At 34.6% G+C, this 12,060-nt stretch overlaps 2 long non-coding RNA genes across 3 annotated transcripts in view; one reads left to right on the plus strand and one right to left on the minus strand.

Moving 5' to 3' along the window:
* The window catches only part of LOC143250495 (uncharacterized), a 21,575-nt gene extending 16,841 nt beyond the window's left edge, over positions 1 to 4,734 (plus strand). The window contains exons 2-3 of the long non-coding RNA XR_013028214.1: positions 1,540 to 1,677; positions 4,328 to 4,734. This is a non-coding gene — a long non-coding RNA (uncharacterized LOC143250495). The remainder of the gene's footprint in view (positions 1 to 1,539; positions 1,678 to 4,327) is intronic.
* The window catches only part of LOC143250494 (uncharacterized), a 20,433-nt gene continuing 10,364 nt past the window's right edge, over positions 1,992 to 12,060 (minus strand). Inside the window, exons 1-2 of one of the 2 annotated variants that reach the window (XR_013028213.1) lie at positions 5,326 to 6,281; positions 1,992 to 4,498 (exon numbers count right to left, since the gene is read on the minus strand). This is a non-coding gene — a long non-coding RNA (uncharacterized LOC143250494). Of the gene's footprint in view, positions 4,499 to 5,325; positions 6,282 to 12,060 lie in introns of those variants that run through there. The other variant, XR_013028212.1, reaches the window with a different exon arrangement.

Below are 12,060 nucleotides of genomic sequence, written 5' to 3' on the forward strand. Positions count from 1 at the left end.
ATCGTCAATGCTCTCAATCATCTCAATTAACAGATGCAGGGCAGTGGAGTCAACATCATCGAAGCAGAAGAAAACCTGAAGGCTTTTCAAAAAACAACCGTCATGGAAAGGACGAACACAGAATGATAACTTCGCAAACTTTCCCCTGCTGGACGACTGTGTAAGTAAGATCGAAGATGTGTCTAAAATCGGAGACATTTCTGTACCCGGGAACTGAAACAAGCAATTGTCATGCACTTAGTTGAGCTCGCAAAGTCTCTCGACGGATACTTCCCCACCAGAGAGTCATATCCAGCGTGGGTGAGACAGCCGTTCACGTTTAGTGTTGCGACAGCAGATGTCAATGATGAATACCTCGACGAAATCATTAAACTTCAGCAGAACCAGGCTCAACAGCAACTTTTCAGAACAACAACGCTCTCAACGTTTTGGTGTCACTAAATCGTAGCGTACCCTCTTATTGCTAAGAAAGCCCTTGCGATACTCATACCGTTTGTTACAACGTATCTTTGCGAGCAATCCTTTACGAGGATGATAGACATAAAAACGAAGAAAAGGAACAGACTTTGTTGCGAAAATGATATGAGAGTAGCACTTGTCAAGGTGAAGCCGTGCATTTCTGAACTTGACTCTGAAAGGCAACAGCAAAAGTCACATTGATTTGCAGTAAATATTCATTGAGTTATGATTTTGTTTTTGTGTGAAATTCATATTTTGTTGGGTTTGTTCTTTGAACACAGTGATATTGTGTGCAACTGCTGCATGGTTCATTTTGTACACTAATAAAATATCTACTTATGTTTTGAGTTTGAAAAAAAACATCTTTAATTTTTCCAATTATGAAGGGTTCAGTGAATGCAAGTACGAAACTTCCGGGGCTCAGTACCTCCAACAAGGTTAAGAACCACTGACCTAAAGAAACCTAACCACCAGGTCGCGTAGACCTTACAACGAACAAAACTTGTTTCTGTCGTTTTAAAACAACCTATTATCACGATATAATCTTGTTGAATACTTTCCCAAATTAATAGTACATAACATAGTATGATTAAAACTTTCGACCTTGAAACAATCTCATATTGTCAAACTCTGTTTACTTCTCAAATCTTGCCCTTAGTCCTGGTTTCTGATGCGCGAGTCATTAATGTTGCCATTATTTTCTAGTTGCTTTGAGCCATAAAACACCAAGCCATTATTTCATTTTCTCGATCAAGGTTCCTTTCGGTAGACCTGAACATTAATACTACGAACCAAAATATTTTTTTTTTGTATGTTTACCGAAGGTGATCGATTCTCACTTCTTTGTGACTAAAATCATATAAGCAAGCATGTGTAAAATTTCTAGTTCACAGAAATATGAAGATAAACAAATTATTTTATATAAACATTTGATGATTTTTTCATTAATTTACTCGTTTACGATTCCATTTTTTATATTAATCAGTCATTAAGTTTTCATGTTTACGGGTAATAATAAATATGAATTATATTTAATATACATTTGGCATAAACAGTGGTTGAGCTGGAATTTTAAAACAGGCGGAACTTCCCTTTTCTGACGAACTTGGACATTGGAGAGAGAAGACACGGACACTAATGGTTTGAATCAAGATTATCTCTGTTCCGGACCGTTCCTCCTCAATTTAATTTCTGGATATAAAGAAGGACAACTGTTAGGTTTGATAATTTATGATCATTAATTTTTTTAAACTAATAAATAATACTAAAAGAAGAAAAGCAAGACATAAGTAAATTTCATGACCCAAATGTATCTCCACTTGAAATAAAATTCATTTCGTGTATTATACAGCATGTAACTTTTTGTTTGTTAAATTTATAGTAAAGCCATATTAGACTACCTGCTCTGCCCACGACCGGGAATCGAATCCCTGATTGTAAGGTTGTAAGTCATAAACACAGGTTGACCTACAAGGAGGTAAGTATGTAACAAGAATAAAACACAGCAATTTCTTTCATTACGCACACATACATTTCTTGATTTTTAACCCCTATGTTTTATTCACTGCTCAACTTGTATGGCTTAGATATTTTGATATGCCATATAGCATTATATAAGATGTTTTTCTGTTACAAACCAATATAAACATTCAAAACTTGGGATTTCTTCATTTTTTTCCGTAATAGGTTTAGTGTCAGAAATAATACTATAAAAATCAAATATTCAGATAGAATCATAATCAACATGAAATTATCTCATAGTTACAGTAGTCAAACATATTAAAACTATTTTTGTAAACAACTCATCTGCGTATACGAAAACATTTTTTTTTGTATACAAATTCGTCGTCACACAGTGGGACAGCGATACGTCTACAGATTTACAACACTAAAATCAGATGCCCCGGCATGGCCAGGTGGGTTAAGGCGTGCGACTCGTAATCTGAGGGTCGCGGTTTCGCATCCCCGTCGCGCCAAACATGCTCGTCCCTTCAGCCGTGGGGGCGTTATACTGATTGGCCGTCTCTTTGGAATAGCTGTTTTGATTTCAGCTATCGATACTGTAATTTAAACTATATTCTTTGACATCATGCGGTAACTACAAATGTTCAATTACTTCACATATTTAGACATCAGAAAGGGCCATGTTCCTCCTGTAATCGTACTCGAGAAACTATAGTTCGTGTTTTTTCAGTGTACAAGTGCACAGGATATGTGGGATTTGATATTTAGTTTGTTGGAGATAGTTTTGGGTCGTCTCTTATTAGATCAAGAGTAACGACTGGTGGCTTTGATTGGATATTTATCTGGTTTGAGGTCACATTATAGAAAACTGTCCCACTTTTGTACGTGTTTGGCAAAATTTGTATTATATTCTGTACGTGCTAAGATTTGACATGTGATATTCGTGCATATTTTGTAAACTTCTTTAATGCTTGATTTAAAAAAATATATTTTGATTTCATACGATTCAAAGATTCAAGTTCAAACACAAGCTATCAGACTTTTATAATATCTTCAGGGACAATGACTATTTAGTAAGGGTCATCACTGGTCTACAAGTATAAGTGCTGTGTAAGGAGTTGCAGTAATATTTTATATGGCTGTTTACTGTCTTGATATTTAACTTATGTCTCATTAGTATTCTTCCGGGCAGTGTATTATAATATGTGTATTGTAATTAGTTGTGTATTTCATTGTTATGTAATATTTTTAACATATTCTGTTCTAATAATATTATGTATTTATGTTCATACTCCCTCTATGAGGGCTCATTAATAAAGAAAAAAGAGTCTGCGGATTTGTAAGGCTATAAAGCGGTTTTCGATAGTCGTGGTGAGAAGAACGCTAGCAGCCCAGTCTGAAGTTTGCGTTTGATTTCAATCGAACAATGAGCAAATAATAGTTTAAAACTCATTTAAAGTTCTCAGCACATCTTCAAACAATAGACAATAAAGAATGTAATCCTTAACAAAAGCATAATAATTATTGTACAATTAGTTATAGTTATGCTAGTGCAACAATATTCAATAATTGTTTAGAACAGTGGTTCTCAAACTCTGCGCCGATATCGGCATCTGTCGAATACAGCGCGAATTTCTACCTCAAGGTAGTTTACAGTTTTAACATTAGATTGTGCTACATTCCTTTGGATGACGTTCTCGAATGCTTGAGTTATGAACAGACAGAGAGAGCAGTCTCGTACATTGACCAATTACAGACTGTAATGTAATGGAGGTTTCAATATGGCCACCAAAAGGGGAACAATGTCAACAACACACTAGCACATGTGAGTTTCGAAGGGGGTGACAATTTCATGATAAAACTATATAATTAACTAAACATGTCTGCGATTATAGCAATTATGAAGCAAACTGTGTGCATGATGTAAATTTGCGTAGTTAATTGCCGGCCTTATTCTCAAATAACGCGCAGTGGGCATCATAACATACCTGATTCCGTAGAAATTTAGTTACTATATTTAAGTATGAGTGCGAGCCATACTGCCTATATTCACCAGTGAGATTATATATATTTCAACAAATAAATTACCCTTACTTTTGTGACTGAAAAGCATTGTAGGCAGTCTGGAATATAAAAATGTTCAAATTGCACATTGAAAGCTCCCATCTGCAGATCTTATAAGCCCAGTGGCGAATTTAGGTGAGAAGATTCTTTTCTTTTAGGATTTGTAGCAGTTTTGCGATAGATTCAGTTTTCATTTTCATTTTTTTTTTTTGCTTGCATACTCCCAAATCGTTATGTACTTTTTTTCGTTTGTTCTTAGCTGCTTCAAGCTGATCTTCCACTGGGACAGTTGAACAATATAAATGCTCGACACCTGATGTCTTTTTCTTCTTCTCGGCAGGTACTGAGCATGTCTCCTTGATTTCAGGAGCTCGTTTTCTTGACGGTGGTCTACTTTGTGAATGTACAACTTACTTATGTCGAGGATAACCTGGAAAGATGGTAGGCACTCCCAGAGGTTTCAGTTCATGCTTCAAGATGTCATCTTCTTTTATCTCTCTTAGATGCACTTCTGGAAATAAATGAAAACTATTCTTTAGGGTTTTGTGATTGCAGCAGGTTTTCATAAAGAAGCCAATGGTAGTTTGTTGTTATCTCATTTTTTAAACATACCCGAAATTAAAGATACATGTCCTATAAACAGTAACAAACGTAGGCAGTCATTACTATATATTTTACATATGTTATAAAGCTATTGATTGTATTTTTCAAAAATAAAAGTGTTTTTAAAAAATATTGATAAGTATTGACAGTATTGTCCAAGTGGTTTTATATCTCTCATATAATATTTTGCCAGAAAGTGTTCACTGCACACCCTTTGGTGTCTGGATGACTGAAATCCTTCGCTACTTACATTCTTCAACCATTGTTGACAAACTGCTTAATCAGAAGGGAACCTAAAAATTAAATTGTACTGTAACTGATTTTGAGGATACAATTTCCAATATCTCTGTGCTACATCTGTCTAAAATATTTTTTCAAATTTTAAAATCGGACAAGAAAAAACAGCATTGGGACCAAAAACGTGTTTATTCTGCGCCTAATTTGCACCAGTGGTCACTGCCATTCATGATTTGACTGCTTGATCGCTTATTCATACCTAAATACTGGTATATTTAATACCACAGTCTAAATCAGCACCATATCATACTCAATTCTGACGTCCAATACCTTAATTAGGCCTACGGTGTATAGCCTAGTACATCTAGTAGAAATTAGTACATTACAATACAGTTGGCCCTTTGGGATTTGACAGACGAAAAGCAGACAACAGTTTGCAATTTCTCGAGCTTCAAAGCCTTCATTTTGAAAGAAAAGTTCATAAATGTGAATACTTACTCATGGAAGGAGATTTCTGATGCCTTTTTACGCTTATTTGTGTACTTAAAACAAACACAGTTCTCGGGCATTGTTTGAGAAGTTGGCAGTTATCCGTCAGTGATATTCGGACGTCTATTGCCGTTTTGATAATGGCGGCGACTTTTCCATGTCGTCATACGGCCACGTGACCAGAGCTCTCTCTCTATTTATAACTCTATGGTTTTTGTTTACTTGTACTTTCGACTACTCCAGTAACTTCTCGAACTTTCTCGTTTCTTAAATTTTATATATCTGTCGACTCTCCGGGGTCCGTCAGTAATCGAAATAACTGAAAGGTGTTGTGATCAAGTGTTTGTGGGGTCTTGCGAAGGTTTAGTGAATTATTTTGTTGATTTTTAATTCTTATGCATAAAAATGGAAAGATTTTTTAACAATAATAAGAAGTGAAGAAAATGATGGCAAGCCACAGACCAGTGGCAAAGTTGTCAGAAAGTTAAAAGAATTGAAAAACAAAAAGTTACATTTTTGAAACAAGCATGAATACCAAGCAATGCTTTGCTAGCATTCTAAAAGGTGGCATATAGAGTCGCGAAATTTAAAAAGCCTCACACCATCGCAGAAGAACTGATTTTACCATCTGCAGTGGTATAGTAAACATTATTGTTAGTAAATCTGCGGGAAGACTGCTCTCAAAGGTGCCTTTATCAAACAATACTAACAGTCGTAGAATTCAAAACATGACCGAAGCTCTCAACGATTAGCTAAATGAAAAAAAATGAAAGGAAAGGAATTTAGGTTACAGTTCAGTTAGATGAGGTGACGGATAGTAACAAGGATGCTCATTTGATTTGCTACACATGGTTTGTGGATGGTGACAAAATTGTAAAAGACCTTCTCTTTTGTAATAGTATCACTGCAGGTACAAAGGCTCAAGAGTTGTTTGAGATCCTTGACACTTTCATATGTGAAAACAACGTAGACTGTACTAAGTGAGTTGACGTGTGTACCGATGGTGGTCGCTCTATGTCTGACTGTTATGGGCACTCATATTAAGCATAGCTCTTCATACACTGTAGACCCACTGCATAGTCCACAGGGAAGCCCTTGTATCAAAGTACCTGTGTCCTCCATTGAAGCCAGTCCTGGAAAGAGTGTTGAAAGTGATGAACTTTATGTCGAAGAAGAAGAACACGATGTGCTAAAACTTCTTGGATACTGATTTTTTGTCAAAATTAGCACACCTGTGCGATCTCTTCGAAAACTGAATGCATTGAATCTTTCTCTGCAGGGAAGTAACACGCACATTTTGAAACTCGCAGGGAAGGTTTCAGTCTTCAGGAAAAAGCTACTACTATGGAGAAAAAACATGTATGAAGATGGTGGCAAAGACTGTTTACCCCTATTGCAGCAGTTTGTTACATCCAATGAAGTTCATTTGACCCACGAACTAAAATCTGTTTTTAAGTATCACTTAACACAGCATTGGTTTGAAAATTACTTTCCATGAGAGATGGAGAAGTTTGCATGGATCCAAGACCCATTCAAGGCTAAGGCCCCATCTGAATTTACCTCCACAGAAGAAGATCTTATTGAGCTGTCTTGTGACAAGAATTTGAAAAAAAATTGGCAGCATGGAACTAACTGAGTTTTGGATATCAGTAAAAGATGGATATCCGCTGCTAAGTGTTAAAGTCCTAATTCAATTTGCGATGCCATATCAACGTGGAACAGGAAATGAGGGTGGCGGTGTCCAAAATGACCCCAAGATTTGAGAAGATGTGAATTGCCCAACAGGCGCAAACATCTCAATGAAAAAATATATTGTTTTTGCTTTCAATGTACGTGTATTATTCTTTCAAACGGCTGTTAACTTGTTAGGACATAAATACTTATTAAGTATTAAGTTGTTTGGACCTAACTACTTAATAAACAGAACTGCTATTTTTTTTTTTTTGCCTAGGGACGTTATGAAAAAGTTGCTGAGACACTAAGATCGCCGTGAACCGAGAAAGTTTGGGATACGCTGGTTTAGAACACAAAACAAACAAAATAATTTTTAAAGTAATATTAACAGTTGAACCTGTGAAATGTAAGGTGAAAGGTTTACGAAAGTTTTTTTTTTCCCTCGATACATGCTAATAGTGATATAAAGATTGAAAGTATATAAGATTTTTAAATTATTTACGTCTACTGAATTTGATTATTCAAATAAAATTTTATTTTCTATTTTAGTTTTATTTTAAACTAGAGAGCAATAAATAACGTGCCTTTAAAATATCTCATTAATATACAACTGTATCTATTTTGAAGTATGTATAAACAGTGTGAAAATGAAATCCCTCAAATGACTGATGAAATGTGAAAACAAAAAGTAGTTGTAGAATTAATATTTTACCAAGAGATGAACATAAGTAATGTTTCTGTTTTATCCTAAGTGCGCCTCTAATAATGTAAAACATATAGGCTGTATATATATCCTGTGTAATGTAAGAGAAAGCTGGACTAATCCGTTTATTGACCTCTACTTATCCAGCACTGAATCTATGAAATTTATGTATTAAAAAAAAAAAATTCTTGACACATCCCGGATGATATCTATTTGATTCAACCATGCTTAGCAGGTGCAGATGCAAAAGCCTAGGAGGAACTAGAGAAGAAATAAACGAATGTTTTTTTTTTTAATTATAGTAGGTTTAAAATATAATTTTGTAAATCGTGAATAAGCAATTTTTTCAATATGGAAAAATAATAGCCAGTTTTTAAAATCAAAAATAGCACAGTAGTAGGTGTAGTAAGGATGTTTCCACTACTTCACTTCACTAATAAATTAACAGTTTTTACATAATTACAATGATACTAGCACGTTAAATTATAAACTGTGCATTAGAAGGGTTATAAAGTAATAAAAGTTAAAAATTATAAAAGTAAATTGTTACTGTGCAGTATCAGCAAAAAGAAGCCAGCTTTACAATGACTAATTTACTCCACAAAAAAACATTCTTACTGAATCTTCCTCAAGAAAACGTCTACAAGAATACGAAGCTCTTGGTCTTAAATATTAAACAAGTTTTGAAGTCAGGATGGTATTGTGCAACCATATAATCACACATTTGACTTGAACTGGATTACATTAGACTTGTTATTTATTCCATTCATCTCACTAGTACAGGTGAACAAGGGTTTTAGATGGTTCTGGCAAGTATTACAAGTAATATACTTGAAATGATTCACAACAATCTTGCGATAATTTCAACTCGGAGAAATTCCAGAGTCGTCTTTCAAACAACTACTTTGCTAATAATTCGTGCCTGAATGTTTCAGATGTCATTGAATAAATTGAGAAATGAATTTCTTGAATATGTCATGTATGAAATTAAATCAAGTGTTTGAATAAACAGAACTGTCCCATAAGCATTATCAAAATCTGGGTATTTTGAATTCATTACAATTTTAATGGCGCCATCTGTTGAGTAGCAATTTTAATGTTAATTTTATGCTTTTGAAGTTACAAGTACTCATCTGACAGTTTATTTCCCGATTTCAAGCTTCCCTCTTGTTGCACATTGTGTAATTGTACACTATAGTTCTGATTAACAGGCCTGTTTTCAGCATGAAATAGCAAAGCACTGTTAGCTACTACATCACATTTTTAATTCAGTTGTGCTCTCCACACACAGGACCTGGAATGGTCTATAGTCTTTCTGTTCAAAATTAGGGTTGGCTAACGCAGGTAAACCTTATGTAGGTTTCCATGAATATCTGAAACAAATAAACAAAGTGCTTTTCTCGACCGTAAGTAGGCTTATTTATATATGTGTATGATAATACACCATTCAGGTCCTGACTTTTGGTAGTTTAGCAACTTAAGTGACACAATGATTTAGAGTTGGGATAAGTTCCATTGCAGTGCTATGCGCAGTGATGCCGCGTTCTTATGGTACTATTGAATAAAACAGGTTAAATTTATAGAATTTTTATTGTCAGCCAGAACGTATCCAACATGGTATATCCACAGTCCTTTGGAACAAACAAGAATGAAGCAAGTACCTCTGGTACTTATTTAGTTGGATCGCCAAGGGTAAGAAATGACCAATAAGTATAAATCAGACAATGTTCTTGCTGAACAAAGGACTTGCTTTTATGAATTTTCCATAACGTAATCCTGAAAAGAGAAGTCTGATATTGCTTTAAAGATATGAAAATAGATAATTAAAGAACACAATCTGAAATGATACTGAGAAGATCTATTTGGAAAATGAATTCGAAGTAAGAAGTTTAAATACTTTCCAGACATCATTGGAACATGTGACGAATAGAAGTGGAGTGTGAGGGTTACTTTCTTTATCTTATTAAACTATTGCATCTGCTGAATTGGACTGTCTTCGTTCTTGAATTTACTTAGAAGCATATTCTTTAATATTCCCGAGAAGTCTTCCAAGATTATCAACTCAGTATCTCGATTTAAGAGAGCATTTGGTTTAACATTACTAATGATAGTAATAATAGTTTCAGTTTTCTTATATTTGTAGACTTCTTACATGCTGTGGATCTGGAGGGTCATGGTCAATGTCCATTCATAAAAAAAGTTTTAAAAATGTTCTCTGCACTTTAGGACAATAGGTGCATTACAAGACTTACAGTCACAACCATTGTTTCTCAATCAAAGTAGCCAACTAATTAATTTTGTGTACTTGTTGGCTAACTAGCGACCTTCCCTCTGGTCTGTAAGTTTAAAACACGATTGGTTAACGCAGGTAAACCTTGCGCAGGTTCTTTCTGAATATTTAAAAGAAAGAAACAAACCATTTATTTCGAATATTATTTGGTCGGACATTTTACAATAACAGGTAAAAGTTGATTCTATTTGGTGAATATTTTGTCTATTATAATTTCTGTAATAATTATTGTTCAACTGCAGGCTTTTTGTGCGTATTTAACAAGTTTGACTTTCTGTAGAAAAACACACCTTGCCTTAAGAACTAAAACTCAGGTATTGGACGAAACTAAAATTTGAAATTGGCATACCCAGGTGTATTATGCAGTCTGATGGCTTTGTTTATTTGGAATTATGTACAAAGCTACAAAATGGACTATCTTTGCTCTGCCCACGACGAGTATCAAAACCCAGTTTCTAGCGGTGTGAATCCACAAGTATACAGAAAGGTTTTGTAAAGTCATTGCATAGTTTTTTCTTGCAAGCACACGTAAGTAAACAAAAGATATAGCTGAAGCAAGCCTATTTGGTAAAGAGAGTGTGTGTGCATGCATATTCAAGAGAAAGTAGCAGCTTATCTCGGTTAAAGGGAGTCAGAAAGTAGTTATTTACAGCCATGTGAAAAAGTTAGGACACCCTATGAAAGACTGTGTATTTTTGTAACATTTTTGGATATATAGATATTTAATCTCAATTTTAACAATACTGAGAGATTGTAGGAATATAACTAAACAATTAAACTGAAGAAAAGACTTTCCAAGATCTTCTGTAAATGTATTTCTACAAAAATGCATATTCTAACTGAGGAAAAAGTTAGGACACCCCCACATTTATTCCCACTTAAAATGGCTCAACTCACACATAGGTGTATCACATCAGGTGCACATGATTAGATGATCGTTACTCAGCATTTTGAATGAGGCTTGCCCCAGACATTTAGTTTGGTGTGCTCCTGAATGTTGAAGTGAGAGTGAGTTTGATGAAAGTCGGTGAGTTTCGTAGAAATCCAGAACTATTCTGTAATAAATATCTTGTTCGAATCTTCTGTTATTCTGTGGGTTTGGCTTGTTTATTTAAGAAAAAATTAGTTTTACTCTGAGAATATTACAGCTTGGATAGCAATGAAAAAATTCTGGTATACTGTGAAAACAGGATATTACGTGGTAGATGTTTTTGTTTTCTTCTAATGTGTGTATTACCCTTTTCTCCTACTTTTGTATTTAAGTTTAAAAAGAGATTTTTTAAAGAAAAATAGCATTTTCCACAACTAGGAGTTAATTATGATCAAGAGAAAAAGCTTTTAAGATAATTCTTAATCTAGTAAAAGAAATATTCTAGATATCAGATTTACACTGATGTTACAGACGCACATAATATGCATATCATTGCAACCATTTCAGTGACTAAAGAGGGAGAACTACCGATGTCTGGTGCAACCATAATGACCACTCACACCTTTTCCTTGATGATTCATCTCAGTTCAAGGGAAGCATGAATGACTGAAGTTCATTGCCGTAATATGGAATATGATGGACCTAAAACCAAGTGGGATGATTTGTGTAGGACTCCAAGACATTCACCAACCAGGAAACTCAACTCTAGTTCTGGTTAAAGGTACTCAAGAATAGTAAAAAGAAACTGGGAATGCCATTATTGGACAATATCTGTCAACAAGAATTGATTTTATTATTATTATTATTATTGGACAATATCTGTCAACAAGAATTGATTTTATTATTATTATTATTATTGGACAATATCTGTCAACAAGAATGATCTAATCAATTAGTGAGATGGTGCGCATTAACTGTGGAACTTTGATGACGTTTTTTGTCAGATGATGTATGAATGTTTCTGGTCATGATTACTTGTTATCGTGAATAAGGTAAAACATAATCACCACCTAAGATTCAAGGGCACAGTGAAGGAAGAATTTCAGCTAGATTCCTGCTTGGAATGTTGGTCTCCAGACAAGGTTACACAAACCTTATCTGAAATGTTTAGTTCAAAACTTAATTGGGACCTAGAGTGAAATATAT

This window comes from Tachypleus tridentatus, chromosome 5, assembly GCF_004210375.1.
Source record: "Tachypleus tridentatus isolate NWPU-2018 chromosome 5, ASM421037v1, whole genome shotgun sequence".
NCBI lineage: Eukaryota > Metazoa > Arthropoda > Merostomata > Xiphosura > Limulidae > Tachypleus > Tachypleus tridentatus.